We start from the raw sequence: 14,024 nt of genomic DNA on the forward strand, positions 1-14,024 counted from the left end.
TCAGATTAGGCATTGCGTGCGTTGGGTTCGACCAGTTTCACGTTTTTTCAAGGTTAAGCTCCTTGATTTTTCTTTGGTTCTATTCTGGACCCTTTCTATTGTGGCCCTGTCAAATGCACATGTCACATCTCTTCAAATTAGACGTGGCGTGTTTAGGATTCCAGCGGATCTGTCTGCAGTTAATTTTTCAAGGCTATTCTCAATTGATTCGTTGACTTCGTTCATATAGAGCTAGAGTCTTTGTCACTACGGCGCTATCAAAGGTTCTTACACATATTGTTTTGCAACGATTCACATTTGGAAACCAGGAGGAATTGATTAAGATCCGTGTATAAAGAACATAAACTACGCACAAAAAGTTCGGAAACTTAACTTTGGTCGATCATATCTCCGTTGTTTCTTGATCAATTTCAATGATTTAGATATCATTGAAAAGCGTTTGTGATTTTCTTTCCCATGATACTTAACTTATTATTGTTGTAAATTAATACAACGAGCACCAGACCTGCTTATGCGAGTGAGTCTCATAAAAAAAGTGCCCAAATTACCCTACTAATGTAAAACGCTCAATTCAGTATTTTGTCTTCTGCTGGTAGCACGTGGCGTTTGTACTAGGGTGATGTGAAACTTGAACCAACAAAACACATTAATATGAAAGCCAAGGGTAGTCTTCATCCAAAAAAAATGCGTAAAGGAGCCTCAGTTATGATGAGGGTGGCTTAATACTGACTACACAGCCCGACACATCCTCCTCATGCTTGTCACCAGTTTTGGTACGCGGCCCCTGGCTATTCTTCCACAAGGAGTCGTCGCAGGTCGACCAGTGTTGTTCTGTTGATCACAACTGCATGCACAGCTCGCCCAAGCTGATCAGTGATCACAGAGTCTGAGACTGTGTTCAATTGTTGTTGAGATCTGGGCTGCAGGAGGGCCATTCTATCCTCTGTATTCCTGCATAGGTACTGGAGGTGGTCTGAAATGACTCTCACAGACTCATTCTGTATGGACGTGCACTATCATCTTGCAGAATGGCACCCAGTCTCATAATCATATTGCAGAGATAAGGATCTTGGAAATGTGACTGGATGGAGAAAGGTGTCTCTATATCGACACATCGAAGTTGCTTAGGATGATTAGCCTGTTTTTTTTCCGATGGCAGTTAGCGTTGTACTGCCTCACACTATAACACTGACCCCAACAAACAGTCAGTCTATCTGTGTAACAGTCAGCATAGGGTTCTCCTAGCCGCCCCAACACTTTAATTTACCCATCCAACAGTCGAAATAAACCTTCTCTTCTCTGTAGCTGTGAACATAACATTCCACCACACACTGCTCCATTCACAATTTGGACGACACCACCACTAATGGGTTTGGCGCTGCGCTATAGGTGTTTGACACTATTATGGAAATTTGGGCACTTTTTTTCTACAACCCACTGGCGTAAGCAGGCCTGGTGCTCGCTCCATTAGATTGCAATTATAATGAGTAGGGTATCATAGGAAAGGAAATTACACAGGCTTTCCAACGATATATAATACATTGAAATTGATAAAAAAACAATGGAAATATGATCAATCAAAGTAAAGTTTCCAAACTTTTTGTGCGTAGTTTATTTGAGGACTATGGCTGAACTTTGCCGCTAAAACCGAATAGGAAACACATCAAACATAGAATATGATAAAATATGGGAAAAGGTGGATAATGATTTCCAACACAACGATATCGACATCATGATGTTGTCGCATTCTGTCACAGAAGGTAGCCATCTATCAGTAGTAAGGATCTGTATGGTCTTCGGTAGGAGGGTACATGTGCTAGCTAGCGGGCTTCTTTTGTACTGCAGCGGTACGTTTGGTGTTTGTCAAAATCTCTCGATGGTTAGGTGATAAACGGCTTTTGGGCTCGTAAAGAAGGAGTAGGTTGAAACCTTAATTTTGTGATTGATAAAAATCATACAAATATTGTTGTCGGAAAATATAATATCCTATCTCAAGCGGACTAGCCTGTAACCATACCATCGGGGGAGCTCCCTGGTATATTTACGGTGCTTGGAGTGATGCCCGCCCGCCCGGGCAGATAAGCGCCTACGGGGAGTGGTTTTACGGGCTTGACTTTATATGCCAACTAAACAGACACAGGCCAGTGCTTATCAGGCTGGGCCCGGTAGAATAATCTCCAACAGTGGCAAAATACGTTGGGGGGGGCGTCGCCCCCCCCCCCCCCGAAAATCAAGCTGAAACCCTTCTGTTTCTTTTCTCTAATAGAGGTTTTCTTCACTTAGCTTACTCTACCCGCACAATTTGCCTCTCGAAATGCAGGAAATAGCGTTTCAGCGGGTCAAGATTTCAAAATTTTCTCCGACGTTAGCATACTCAGGGAACGCCCTAGGATTGTCGCGCCGCCGGCGTTTATGTCGGGACGGCGTCGCCCCCAAAGCTCAAGCTGAAACTCTTCAATCTATAAGCAACATTTGCCCCTCAAAATTCAGAAAAAAGCGTTTCAGGGGGTCAATATTTCAAAATTTTCCCGTAGGAGAATGTTGCTACCGGCGAAAAATATGTCGGGAGGGCTCGAGGGCGTCGCACCCCAAAAACTCAAAGCTGAAACCCGTCTGTATTTTTTCACATATGGAGATGTCATTAAACTTAGCTTACTTTATAAGCAGAAATTGCTCCTCAAATTAAGGAAACAAATTTCGATGGGTCAAAAAGTTTTAAATTTTCTATGTGCCGCTCCGGCGGAAAAATTATATGTCGGACGGGGGGGCGTCGTTCCCCAAAACTCAAGCTGAAATCCTTCTGTATTTTTTTTGGCACATAAAGAGATGTCATTAAACTAAGACTTCTTTAGCAGCAAAATTTGCCACTCAGACTTCAGGAAATAGCGTTTCAATGGGTCAAGAATTTTAAATTTTCCTGCGGGAGCATGTCGTGCCTTGGGCGAAAAAATATGTCGGGAGGGCACCGTTTACGGTAGCCACTAGTGTCCAGTTAACGAGCGGACGTGCGTCACTGCCCTGCGAGACTACCGATAAACACATGAAATTGGGTCAGAGGGTTACTATGGTTCATCCTTCCAAAGATTTTCCACATGCGACATTAAAGAAAACCACGTCTCATCAAAAACGCACAAAAACTACGTAAGTATCTGACAATTAATTTTCAACTAAGGTTTATGGTTTAAATCTCCCTAGGACAACTTTACGAAGTTTCCTGCGAGTTATATAAAAAGAACACCACGAAGAAAAAGTGTCTAAGCGAGCCATCTTCACATAACTTGAAATGCAAACAAAGATGGGCCGATCATATGTAGGTCAGGCACGTGACAGCAGTTAAACTGGGGCAAGGGAGACCCTGGGGGCAAGGCCGCCGGCGCAAGGGCTACTTGTAGCTATAGCCTCCTTCGCAGACCTTTAACCTACTGAGGATGGTACCCATGCAGGCTAATAATACGGTCCAAGTGCTGCACCGAGAATGTGGACAATGTTCTAGTTCTAGTTCTATTCTATAGTCTGTAAACCCCCTAGTAGGGGTATCGCACAGAATACGCGAACAATTAAACAATCGCGAAAAAACACTCGCTACGATGTCTGCGAAGGAGGTTACAAGAAGTCGAGCACTAGACACCCGACACCGTCACTCAAGCATGTAGGACCCCCGGGCAAACCGGGTGAAAACGGACAACTTTTTTTGTTCGCGGAGTGATACAAAACCTATTGACGTGTGATTGCCAGTATCAACGTAACACGTCTGACCTCGGGTATAGTTGTTTGACCAATGGGGGTTGCTTATTGACTGCTGTACCGGGGCCTGGGGCCAAGAACGCTGACCCGCAGCGAGAAAGACAATATGGTTGTGTTTAGACCCTGGATCAGCTGGGCGTGCACCGGGTCATCCAGTTGCGCAGGCGGCTCGCGTCAGCTTGGTAAGTTTTCCGTCCTGTTGTATTAATCATTTTCCGTCATATTACGTTTAGATATATCTTGTCCCTGTCTTGACGGTTACTTTTCTAGTTTGTTGTACTAGTAAGTAGACGTTTGTGGATTTTAAAGGCGATTTGTCTCGTGGAACGAGGCCGGGGGTATTTGCCGAGTAAACACAGATCTGGCCGGGCTCCAGGCCTCCAGGCGTCCCGGTCCCGGGCGTCAGTCTGAAGAGACACCGCCGCATACATGATCATACATCTGGTAAAAAAGGGTTGTCGCGCCGTTAGCCTTGCCCCAGAATTGATTACAAGGTTGAGTTGTAAACTTTAGCATAAGTTTTGTTGACCCAAAGAAAGTTTCCTACCGTACTTTAAGACAACGCCCCGCACCGGGGCACTGTTGTTGATGTTGGTCCCGGGCATTCATACGCTTAAACACCCTTGGGTCCTAGCGTAGCTAGTGGTGTTCTGTTTACATAACAAACAATAGCAGCACAGAAAGAGCTGATTCATGTAATATTAAACCGCATATTACTAACAGCTCTCGAGGACGTAGAGGCTGTAAAACCAAAGGATAGTCGTCGCTACGTAGCGGCGCAAAAACGCTGTCAAACTTCTATTTTCTGCGGTACATTTGATAAACGGTTGTCGTGTGACTGTGCAGCGCTCGTCTCACGGCCAGGGAAAAACCAGGCCAACCTGCAACCCGCGACCCGCACAGCTCAACTCCGCTAGCCGTAGTACATATATGATGTATGATAGATTTGGAAATCGTCCTTGCCTGCTCTGAGGAGGCCATTTTGCATTGGCGTAAATCATAGTGACCTTATCCTGCCAATTCAGCATCAAATGTCTATATTGGAACAAGACAAGAAGTGTACACACAGCAAAACGTGACGTTGCATCATTCGGCAGTCTTAGGTACGGTTGTATCATTGGGCGCCCTTAATCACGGGGTATAACGTACGTCACGGGATGGCCAGACACATTCGGTGGTCGCAGAGATCTATCAGCCGCAACGCGCAGACACATTTGACGCGCCGCGGAAAAATCAGCCTTCCGCGCGGACCTATCAGCCGCAACGCGCAGACAAATTCGACGCCGCGCGGACCTATCAGCCCTTCGCGAGGAAAACTCAGCCGTGGGACAGCGCTATCAGGTGTCTCACTACTGCCTTCAGAGAGCGATGGAAAAGCCGCGCCAAGGTAGGTCCTCCACAATTTCCTTCTCTAGCGTCATATAGAGACATCGACTGGTAATCTAAATAAGCCTATCAGGTGCCAGACTATCTTAGGGTCATCCGGAGCCAGAAATAATCGGCAGGTCTTCATATTAAGTCGAGATATAGGGAGAACAGTTCTCAGTCGGTGACACACCACATCGAAGTTGTCAACGGTAAACAGAGGCTAATGCCGTATTTTGGGCCATTAGAAGCAAAGACATCGGTGGTTTTGACGTCTTTTAGTGTGATTGTGTGTCCAGAACAACGTAACATACTCTGGAATTGATATAATATGCCCACAGAGCGAAAATATGTGGTAGAAGTGATACCGCTATATAACGCCCCCCTCCCCCATCCTTCAGTACGAGCCACCATGTGTAGAAGTACTAGAACGATGTTAGCTCTTATAGCAGTATTAAAGCCATAAGAAGCGATACTGTTGTGGTCATTTCAATGAAGATGCATAGTCATCAATGTTTATCCAGACAAAGGCATTCATTTTTGGAATTTGCATTTCAGCCATGGAGTTTGTTGAGTAGGACAGGTTTGTGCATGTGACCACAGATGTAAAACCACCTGTTCCACCCTACAAGTCCAGCCTTCAGGAGGGAGATGAAGAACCACCTGACAAGCCATGCCTTGGGGAGGGACAGGATACTTGGTATTCAAGTAAGAGCACCAGTGGATCCCGTTCAAACACCAGCACCAGTGGATCCAGTGAGGGTTCAGTGTCTTTGGAAGAGTCCAACGAGTCCGATGACCTACCTGGTGTGGTTTTGCCAGCTGAAGATGTAGAAACGGATTCTCCTCCCCCACACGCAGGACTACAGTACAGTCTGTGTACACATGGCAAGTGCTAAGCGAACAGCGGTTCAGTAGCTGAACACAAGCGTCGCTGCCATGGGGCTGATAAAGGACCAGCAATTTAGTGTGGGTTGTGCAATAAATACTTTATTTATGCTAGAGACTTTCAGGATCACTTAGTTGAATCATCCAAGGAGTGCCCAGTTTGTCAGAAAGAGTTCAAGTGAAGAAGCACATTATAGTGCACTCAGATTGGGATTTTTGTGACAAACGTGGAAAGTCCTTTAACCTAAGTCATAGTATAAGAAGTCCTGAAACATCATCACAGAACCCATGACAATCCCAGAGTAAAGACGTTTGTCAGTGTTACAAGTGTGAACACAGGTTTCATAAAAAGGAAGAACTTGTGTGTAATCATGCAGTAATTCTGGTTCATATAATTATATTTGTTGTTTACAAGAAGGTATACCTTGTGTATAGTGCACCTGTACAGTGACATATTTTCATCTGTAGTGTTGGGAAAATGACGGCGCCGAGACTTGGTATTTGATTGGTTTTGACTTTGTTCTTCTTTTTTTTTAAGAGTCAATATTTATAAACGATCAGAATACTTTAATTTGTAATCTATAGCAATAGATTAAGCTACAGTGCAATATGATTACAACATAGTCATTTGCCAAGTGATGTATAACAAGATCAAGAACATGGTATTGCAATTCAGCAAATATATATTTTGTAAACAACCAGAATAAATCTAGTTATATATAACTATATTTTGTGTGTCATTTTTGGATTAACATTTCAGGAAATACGGATGGTCAGTACAATTATGCAACGCTGAGATGGTCCATTACTTACATCTGTAAATATAACAACCTGACAAAGTATAGTCTTCATCCAATATCATGCGCTATTTCAAACTTACTGCATAGTACCAAAATTGATGAATAATCTACTAAATACATATCTCTATGAATATAGATTTCTACGGCAAATATGGAGTTATTTGAATATTCCAGTTGTACATTGTATGATTTCCGTTGCTTATAGTGTCTTTCGTATAAAGGGAGAGAAGCCTACAGTCCAGAAAAAGTGTCGTTGACGCTAGCTCAAGTAGGAGTTGACCAAGAGAGTTGTGTCTCTTTCTGCCTGGGACTTGCTGCAGTGCCGTCATCAATGCCAATGTTATCTTCTGTTACCCATACATCGTCAACTTCGCGTGTTTGCTTTCCAGGTGCCCGTTGTTTTGTTTCTACACCTTTTCCGCGGATGTAGTGTCAACCTGAGTCGACGAATCATTTCTGAAAATGTCAGGGTTGATTACTTGCAGTGACACATTATACCTGGGTAATAGTTGTAACAATATAGTAAACAATCTTGCGAGAAACGTATGAGATGTTCGTTGAATCATCTAGATGAGGATAATCCCTTAAAGTGACAGAAGGTATTCCCCGCATATCGCCAAAATCAATCGAGGCGACAAAAACACTATTGCCTGTTAATGCTTACTATACTACTACATGTATAAGATATTGGCCGTAACTTTACTAGAAAATGGGGAGGGGGGCGATATATAGCGGTATCACTTCTACCACATATTTTCGCTCTGTGGGCATATTATATCAATTCCAGAGTATGTTACGTTGTTCTGGACACACAATCACACTAAAAGACGTCAAAACCGCCGATGTCTTTGCTTCTAATGGCCCAAAATACGGCATTAGCCTCTGTTTACCTTGACAACTTCGATGTGGTGTGTCACCGATTGAGAACTGTTCTCCCTATATCTCGACTTAATTTGAAGACCTGCCGATTATTTCTGGCTCCGGATGACCCTAAGACAGTCTGGCACCTGATAGGCTTATTTAGATTACCAGTCGATGTCTCTATATGACGCTAGAGAAGGAAATTGTGGAGGACCTACCTTGGCGCGGCCTTTCCATCGCTCTCTGAAGGCAGTAGTGAGACACCTGATAGCGCTGTCCCACGGCTGAGTTTTCCTCGCGAAGGGCTGATAGGTCCGCGCGGCGTCGAATTTGTCTGCGCGTTGCGGCTGATAGGTCCGCGCGGAAGGCTGATTTTTCCGCGGCGCGTCGAATGTGTCTGCGCGTTGCGGCTGATAGATCTCTGCGACCACCGAATGTGTCTGGCCATCCCGTGACGTACGTTATACCCCGTGTTAATGGGTCATTTTCTTGTATATTTTCAAGGTGAATATTCAAGGTGAATATATATCTTAGTTTTATGAACATATGAATATCGTTGACTTGTGTTGCAGTGCATTTCTAACGAAAATGATGGAGCAGTGAACACGATTTCACATATTTCTCGTGCTTGTCCTTTTCGTGGCGGAATTGTGTCTCCAAGTAAAAGTTGGACATGTTGTAATAGTAGTAGTAGAGGTGGTAGTGGTAGCAGTAGTAGAGCAGTAGTAGTAGTAGAACTGTACTGTACCATGCCGTTTGCGCAGTCATAGTCTTGGTGACAGAAAGTAGTAGTAATAGTACATGTAGTAGTAGAAGTAGTTGTAGTAGTTCTAGTATTAGTAGTAGTATAATAGTAGTAGTAAAAGTAGTAGCAGTGGTAGTAAAAGTAGTAGCAGTAGCAGCAGCAGCAGTAGGCATCCCAGGAAAGCTATTAGTACAACTTAAGTTACATAGCCTCCGTTTAAACCTCACCGGAGAGTTTTTTTCCCAACTACCTGCAGCGTTCTGACAGGCACCGAGTTCTGATTGATTGCCAAAATCTGCGGAAGGTTTCAAACCTTTGTGCCAATTTCTAAAGGCGACCTTGGCAAGGTATAAACGCTCTCTTCCGCTAACTTTCCGAGTAGTCACAGTCTCGGGGTATAAAATCTCCTTGGCAGGTTTACGGTTCGGGCCAACTTTTGTGGATTTGTTTCGGATAATTATGTGCTGTTTTCGATTTTACGTCAGTTCTAATTGTCTCCGGCTTCTAATAGCCCATGGACATTCACAACTGGTATGCAGTCAAAACCCCCCAAAAAGCTAACGAAGCCAGTGCATGTGCACTCGTGAGAGAGAGGACCAGACGACAATGGTGGCTCAAAGTCCAGCATTGCGAGACACTGTTGTCTGATTCTTAACGGTCCGTACAGATAACCCTGTGGTCTAGTGTCCACACAGCCGGGAGCAATCTAAGTGATAAAGCAAATAACGCTAAGTACTGTCCTAACCGCACAGGTAGATGTGTTAGCTTCGGCGTCAGACAAGGAACAAAAGGTTTCCCGTCTTTTCTTTTCTTTTGAATTTTGTTTTGTTTTGATACAACAATGTTGTTTTTCAGTGTCGACAGGGAGAAAACGCATGCATAGTCAGCTATCACTCGCTAATGCATTTGAACAATTGCCGTTTGTTGTACCAGTTTGGCAGGTACAGGTGTTTGTTGAGGGAAGCCGTGCGTTGCGAAATACCTGGGTTTAAATGCTTGGCTTGGCTTGTACCATTTTACTGGGTAGATCGTAGCTGTCTTTGAGAACGCTTCCTTGAGAATTTCTGCGACAAAATGATCGCTTATACAATGTAGTTTTCTATATGAGTTAGTGTTTTTGCAAAGTTAATGAGTGCTTTGCTGTGTTATGCTTTGTGTGAGTTTTTTTTACGTTTGCAAAAGGTTTAGGAGGGCCCTATAGACGCTAAAATGGAATCGTCCACGTAATGTGATCGTCGCGCTTGGGGAGGTCGAGGTCAGAGGTTAGCGTCCTTGAGGCCGGGGAGACCTCGGAATTTTGTTGGCGATGGACGCTGTGCTTATCAATACCTTACCTTACCTTACCTTACCTTACCTTACCTTACCTTACCTTACCTTACCTTACCTTACCTTACCTTACCTTACCTTACCTTACCTTACCTTACCTTATACCTTACCTTACCTTACCTTTCCTCACCTCACCTCACCATACTTACTTACTTACTTACCGACTTACTTACTTAATTACTTACTTACTTACTTTCTCACTCACTTAATTTACTTTACTTTACTTTACTTTACTTTACTTTACTTTACTTTACTTTACTTTACTTTACTTTACTTTACTTTACTTTACTTTACTTTACTTTACTTTACTTTACTTAAGTGGCCCCAAGAAATACAGCCAGTTGTAATTACTTACAACATTTCATGGCATTCTTGATTGATACAACACATGCAGTCAAAATGGCAAATGCCATCCTATCATACCCACGCTACGTGGACGTCAATGGCATTTTTGACAGGACCTTACACCACGGGGGTTGTTTGTCATTCGCCGTTGAGGCATGGACGGCATGTCGCCTCTGCCGAGTAGAGACATATATAGTACGCCGAAGCCGTGCATAATCTTGGCAAAGAACACTGAATAAAATATTTAAAACCCGGCCGACCTCAACGGAAAAATCCACCCTTAAATGTACAAAACTATAGCCCCACATAGAGTAATATATCACTTTGCCTTCGCCCAACATGCTGTCAAGTCGATGGTAACACTTCCTTTCTTTTCTGCGTTGGTACAAAGTGCATGTCGTTCTATCATGTGTTGCTATATGAATATCCACCTTATCAGTTCAGTGGAAGGAGTATAAATATACTATACTTATTGATCAAACCAATCAAATTGCTCATAAGATCCTAATCTCCAATCAGATGGAGTGTTTTGCGCGTGTTTTTTGGCTTTGTGTGCTTCTTTCTAGAGGCCCACGTTTTTGTCCCTTCCCACCATCTAGTCGGACCTTACATCTGCTCGGAGATTGAGAAGCTCCAAGCAGACGTAAGTCTCTTTGAGGAAAACATGGAAGAAAATCTTTCGATAACTCAGACTCTACTGCCTGAATGTTTATTATGCAGGGAAACCTACCATTCATAGGGGCGTAAATTAAATTTTCTTTTGTTTACTGAAGTGAAATGAAATTATTTAGTTAGTAACTCAACACCGTCTGAATTAAGCATGTAAGCCAGTCTGTATGCGTCCTTGGCGAGTTGTAAATAGAATATTGGTAGTCCTTCGAAGTCGAAGATGACTGTCGGTGTTGCTCATTCATGCTTTGGCCCCATTTCCAATCCGGGGCTCGGCCGTGCAGTTTGTTGGAACAAAAAGTATGATATAAAAGACAACAAAAGACACAAAACGTTTAAGAAAATTTCTTCTAACCATATTATAATGTGCATTTTCTTGATACGCATTTTTTGATTTTTTGTTTTCGTTAACAGCCCGGCCGGGCCCCGAATTGGAAATGAGACCGAAGCATAACGGGGGATGTGACCTAAATAGATAGAATAACAATTGGCGGGGAATACTGTGAATGCGTTTAAGTTCGCGTGGTTTTTATTTGTGCTAAGTCGAAAATGGAGTGTTCGCGGTGGTTTTGATTTCGCGGCAGTGCTTTAGTCACATACTGATACAATATTGGACAAAAAATGTTTGCGGTGGTTTTAAGTTCGCGGTGAAATGGTTGCCGCGAAAACTGCGAACTTAAAACCACCGCGAACATTTCTGCATTTAAAGTAATTCATCGCCATGAAAACTGTACCGGTTGCGGTCCTTGGGTAGACATAACCAGTCTGTCTGGCGGTATTTGTAAAGCTGATCCATAATTCATGAAGTTTTGACGGTAAACATCTTCAGTTTGCCTGGGGGTTTGCTGCAGCGCGTTCTGTGGCGACCCGCATTCCTCTGGTAATGTTAGTCACTGCGTTGTCCTACATAACTTGAAATCGGCTAGCCATACCCGCAAGATGCGCTATACATCTGGTCTAAAACACCAGCCAAATCCATAGCCTCCGATGCAGACTCCTCCCGGCTGTTTTCTTTTTCAAGTTACAGTTTTTATACTACATGTATTACATTTTTTTTTCTTATTGCTGGCCGGGAAGGACCAGCTGTGGGGGCTAATAACCTTGTGGTTTCAGTTGTTAATTAAGATGTAAAAGGTTTTGGGTTCAAATCCCTCGCATGTCTCAATGTTGTATCCTTGGGGAAGGCACTTAAAGCCGGTTTCCTTACTCTACCCAGATGAAAATGAGTACCTAGCTTCGGTTAGGAACGTCCCTCTGACACGTTATAAAGACCCCACCACATTTATCAATAAGAGAAGGGGTCCTTCCCGATTTGAGTTAGTAGAATCGGTCTTTGGTACGCAGCTTGTATCTAACCTACAAAACCTAACTGGTGCGTTACGCCCTGACTAATGCGAACACTCAGAACACCCTAGCGGTCGTTGACCGAGAAAAAGGACCCAAAGCGTCAAGCCTCCAGCATTTGAATACAAACTCGCGATATACGTAAAACAAGTAATGTTGAACTGGCTTGCTATTTCAACATAATTTCCAAGCAAATGTTGAAAGGAAAGGTTGTAATCGCATTTCCAGACTTCCCCGTTTTTCTGACTTTCCTGTCTGACTTATGACCTAGAAAAACAGAGCAGCCCACGCTTGATTAGATTAAAGCTGATGCTCTATACAGCTGGTCGGGCTGCGCAACAGGTCTGGCATGTTTCTCGGGCCGATCCCTGCCTGTCTATCACAATTAGCAGTTCAACCAATGACAGCGTGGTAATTAGCAGTCAAACCAATTAGAGAGGGCTGCATGTCCGCCACATATTTGAATCTGTATGTTTCTATTTTATATGTCTGCATTTCGACGGAGGTGGGCGTTGCTATGGAATCGGGAGTCCCGGCTGATACGGTTGCTATGCAAGCGACCCCTCATAGCAACGGTTATAAAAGAAACATCATAAATCTAAACATCAGCCCACATCTGCCTCAAGATCAAAATAGACAATAGCAGAAACAAAAACAACTTGTATTAGAAAACAGTCATGGTCTCTAACTAAAACACAGTAGTCTTTTACGTCTAAGTCTTAGACGTAACTCTAAGTTCACCGATAATTAATGCTATTGGCCTTGAAACAGCGTAGAATATATTTGACCCAGCCACATCGTCTTTTTCCAAACGACACAAAATATATTTAGTTCATGTCTTTTATCATATCATCATGGCATTTGAGAATTCTGAAAACAGCTTACACGTACACGTAGGGACGACCGACCATTGAGGTCTACGACTAGTTCCCGTACTCTGTGGCATTCTGCCATCAGTGGAAACTCTCCTCTCCCTCGATGCTTTCCAAGAATCACCAACTTGTAGCTCTGAAGCCAAGTTTTACCGGACAAACAAGTAGATGCGATGTCATTTGATACACACCATCCCGGGATCCCGCTGTCTTCATACCCTATGTAAGTAGTACATGTACATTCAGACCCCTGTCCAAGAACGGGAACCCATAAATACTCCGTAACCTTTGGCACTACTTCTGTACCAGATAGGCCATTTGTAGGCGGTGGTGGAATATATATACGGGCGCCCGGGGCACTCAGGTCGAGGGTAAATCAAACATCTCACTGACACTCACGTCCCCATTCGCGGGGAGATATTTGGAGAGCAGACACCGTGGAAAATTCCTTGCGTCATATGTGCCGGCTAGAGAAATGCGTCCCACGGTCCTATGCTAGTCCAAAACTCTCCCTCTCTCTCTCTCATCCTAGACAGCGTGCAGTTCATCAAAATGGTACCGCTTCTACTGTCTTTCATTTGTAAATTGTATAGCTCCGAATTTTGATCTTTGTTTGTGGACAGCGTTGTCTGTGATGTTCGGACTTGTTCAGGAACTTTGTTCCCATCGCATTTTATTTTCTTCATACTTAACAGCGTTCACAAATCTACGAACTTCTATATGCTAACGGTATGATTGATCCTGAAAGTCTTTGATAGTGGTCCGAGTTTTCATCGCCATATACACGTCCAGGCTTATGCACATGTATAGATCTATCCGTATATAACTCGAGTACTACATGGGCAAAGGGTACCGTGCAATGGTTCGTCCTTAACATTCCCGCGAGTTTTTGTACAATGACAGTCAACTGGTCGACCTGTCTTTCTGATGGTACAGTTGTCAGTGTCACTGTTGCCCCAGGAATTTGAACAGACTACAAAATGAATTTTACCGTGCTTGTGAAGCCCCTACTATATGAAGAGATCCTCCCTAATCAATGTACGACTCCATCTTGGCAGATAGCCC

At 43.5% G+C, this 14,024-nt stretch overlaps 1 protein-coding gene and 1 long non-coding RNA gene across 3 annotated transcripts in view; one reads left to right on the forward strand and one right to left on the reverse strand.

Moving 5' to 3' along the window:
• Nucleotides 1-3,809: 3,809 nt before the first annotated feature.
• The window catches only part of LOC136428566 (equilibrative nucleobase transporter 1-like), a 31,295-nt gene continuing 21,080 nt past the window's right edge, over nucleotides 3,810-14,024 (forward strand). The window contains exon 1 of one of the 2 annotated variants that reach the window (XM_066418179.1): nucleotides 3,810-3,926. The gene's annotated coding sequence lies outside the window, so the exon portion shown is untranslated. Of the gene's footprint in view, nucleotides 3,927-13,497; nucleotides 13,515-14,024 lie in introns of those variants that run through there. The other variant, XM_066418180.1, reaches the window with a different exon arrangement.
• Nucleotides 6,498-8,133, reverse strand: LOC136428564 (uncharacterized). The gene is made up of 2 exons (XR_010754631.1): nucleotides 7,877-8,133; nucleotides 6,498-7,253 (listed from the first exon to the last, which is right to left on the reverse strand). It is a non-coding gene; the product is annotated as an uncharacterized lncRNA (long non-coding RNA).

The sequence above is a fragment of the Branchiostoma lanceolatum genome, chromosome 2 (genome assembly GCF_035083965.1).
Source record: "Branchiostoma lanceolatum isolate klBraLanc5 chromosome 2, klBraLanc5.hap2, whole genome shotgun sequence".
Classification (NCBI taxonomy): Eukaryota; Metazoa; Chordata; class Leptocardii; order Amphioxiformes; family Branchiostomatidae; genus Branchiostoma; species Branchiostoma lanceolatum.